The sequence below is a fragment of the Orycteropus afer genome, unplaced genomic scaffold (genome assembly GCF_000298275.1).
Source record: "Orycteropus afer afer isolate SDZICR_OR568_19922 unplaced genomic scaffold, OryAfe1.0 scaffold00151, whole genome shotgun sequence".
Lineage (NCBI taxonomy): Eukaryota > Metazoa > Chordata > Mammalia > Tubulidentata > Orycteropodidae > Orycteropus > Orycteropus afer.
Window position 1 is genome coordinate 7,757,443 of NW_006921738.1, and position 3,301 is coordinate 7,760,743.

Consider the following 3,301-nt stretch of genomic DNA (forward strand, 5'->3'; position numbering starts at 1 on the left):
TTAATCTTCATCACTAAGTGGTTCAAGTCATCCTCACTTTCAGCAAGCAAAGTTGTGTTGTCAGCTTATCACAGGTTGTTAATGATTCTTCCTCCAATCCTGATGCCACGTTCTTCTTCACATAGTCCAGCTTCTCTGATTATTTGCTGAGCATATAGATTAAATAAGTATGGTGAAAGGATACAACCCTGATACACTCTCTTCTTGATTTTAAACTACGCAGTGTCCCCTTGTTCCATTCAAATAACAGCCTCTTGGTCTATGTACAGGTTCCTTATGAGTACAATTAAGTGCTCTGGAATTCCCATTCTTCTCAATATTACCCATAATTTGTTATGATCCACACAATCAAATGCCTTTTCATAGTCTATAAAACATAAGTAAATATCTTTCTGGTATTCTTTGCTTTGAGCCAAGACCCATCTGACATCAGCAATGACAGCCCTCATGCGGTGTCCTCTTCTGAATCCAGTTTGCATTTCTGGAAGTTCTTTGTCAACATATTGTGGCAACCATTTTTTAATTATCTTCAGTAAGACTTTTCTGGCAGGTGGTATTAATGATATTGTTCGATAATCTAAACATTCTGTGGGATCACCTTTCTTTGAAATGGGTACAAATATGGATCTCTTTGAGTCAGCTGGTCAGGTAGCTGTCTTCTAAATATCTTGGCATAACCGAGTGAGTGCCTCCAATGGGACATCCATTTGTTGAAACATCTCAATGGGTATTCCGTCAATTCCTGGTGCCTTGTTCTTAGCCAATTCCTTCAGTGCAGCTTCATCTTCTTCCTTCAATACCATTAGTTCTTGATCATATGCCACCTCCTGAAATGGATGAAAATCATCCAGGTCTTTTGACGCTTCCTGCATCATTCAATATTTTGCCCACAGAATCTTTCAATATTGCAGTGCAGGCTTAAACTTTTTCCTCAGTTCTTTCAGCTTGAGAAATACTGACGGTGTTCTTCCCTTTTGGTTTTCTAACTCCAGGTCTTTGCACATTTCATTATAGTACTTGGCTTTGTCTGCTCAACCTGCTCTTTGAAATCTTCTGTTCAGCTCTTTGATCCTGTCATTTCTTCCACTTACTTTACCTACTCTCTGCTCAAGGGCAATTTTCAGAGTCTCTTCTGACATCCATTTTGGTTTTTTCTTCCTTTCTCGTCTTTTTAATGACCTCTTGCTTTCTTCATGGATGATGTTCTTGATGTCATCCCATAATTCTTCTGCTTTTCAGTCATTGGTGTTCAGTGAGTCAAATCTATTCTTAGATGGTCTCTACATTCAGGAGGGATATATTCAAGGTCATACTTTGCCTTTCATGGACTTGTTTTAATCTATTCTTTAGATGGTCTCTACATTCAGGAGGGATATATTCAAGGTCATACTTTGCCTTTCGTGGACTTGTTTTAATCTATTCTTTAGATGGTGTCTACATTCAGGAGGGATATATTCAAGGTCATATTTTGGCTCTTGTTGACTTGTTTTAATTGTCTTCAACTTCAAGTCGAATTTGCCTATGAGCAGTTGATGGTCTGTTCCACAATCAGCTCCTGGCCTTGTTTTGGCTAAAGATATTGAGCTTTTCCACCACCTCTTGCCACAGATGTGATCAATCTGATTCCTACGTACTCCACCTGATGATGTCCATGTGTATAACCATCGTTTATGTTGTTGAAAAAGAGTATTTGCAATGAATAAGTTGTTGGTCTTGCAAAATTCTATCATGCGGTCTCCAGCATTATTTCTGTCACTAAGGCCAAATTTTCCAACTACGGGTAATTCTTCTTTGTTACTAACTTTTGCATTCCAGTCACCAGTGATAATTAACACATCTTGATTGCATGTTTGGTCAATTTCAAACTGCAGAAGTTGATTACAAAATCTTCAATTTCTTCATCTTTGGCTTTGATGGTTGGTGCGTAAATTTGAATAATCGTAGTATTAACTGTTCTTCCTTGTAGGCATATGGATATTTCCCTATCACTGACAGCATTGTACTTCAGGACAGATCTTGAAACATCCTTGTGATGATGAATGTCACGCCACTCCTCTTCAAACTGCCATTCCCAGCATAGTAGATCATATGGTCATCTGATTCAAAATGGCCAAAACCGGTCCATTTCAGCTCACTAATACCTAGGATATCAATCTTTGTGTGTTTCATTTCATTTTTGAGAACTTCCAATTTTCCAAGATTCATACTTCATACATTCCATGTTCCAATTATTAATGGATGTTTGCAGCTGTTTCTCCCCAAATTGAGTCATGCCACATCAGCAAATGTGAAGGTTCCAAAAGCTTTACTTTATCCATATCATTCAGGTTGGTTCTACTCTGATGATGCAGCTCTTTCCCAGGCATATTTTGAATGCCTTCCAAACTAAAGGGCTGGTCTTCCTGCACTGTATCGGACAGTGTTTCAGGGCTATTCATAAAGTTGCCCAGTAATGTATCAGACAGTATTTCTCTGCTATTGATAAAGTATTCCCTGGCCAGTTTTTTGAGAAGTGGATGGCCTCCTCTTTCTTCCTAGTCTGTCTCAGTCTGTAAGCTACACTGAAACCTGTGCACCATGTGCAACCCTGCTAGTATTTGAGACACCGGTGGCACAGCCTCAAGCCTCACACCAACACACAAGCTATCACAGTATGACAAACTGTCAGGCAATTTTGTCATCCTTAGCTGTTCAAAACCTCTCTGCCCTTCCCTTACCTGGATTCCATGGCTCTATCATCCCTGGCTTTTCCCTTCCTGCCTGCCTCTTGGGTATGTGGCCTGTCTCACTCCCCTTACCTGGATCCCACAGCTCTGTCCCGGTCCAACTCCTCCCTTGCCTCCCAAATCTGGGTGCCTGGCCTATCTGTCCACCCTTACCTGGGTTCCTGCAGCTCTGTCTCTGCCCCAGCTCCTCCCATGCCTCCTGAGTTGTTTCTATGTGCCGTGAGTCTACCCGACTCATAGCAACCCCTCCTTGGGTTTCTGAGGTGTTATCACTATGGAAGTAGATTGCCCAACCCTCCTTCCAAGCAAGTGGCTGGTAGGCTTAAACCACCAGCCTTCTGGTTAGTAGTCAAGTGCCTTAGGCATTATGCTACCAAGCTAAAAGTCCTTATGTACATACCCAAAAGTTTACTAAACTTTCAAAGGTTTAAGCACTCGACTACTAGCTGAAAGGCTGGTGGTTCAGACCCACCCAGAGGCACCTTGGAAGACAGGCCTATAATCTGCTTCCAAAAGGTTACAGATTTGAAAACCGTATGGAGCAATTGTATTCTGCACACATGGAGCTGCCATGA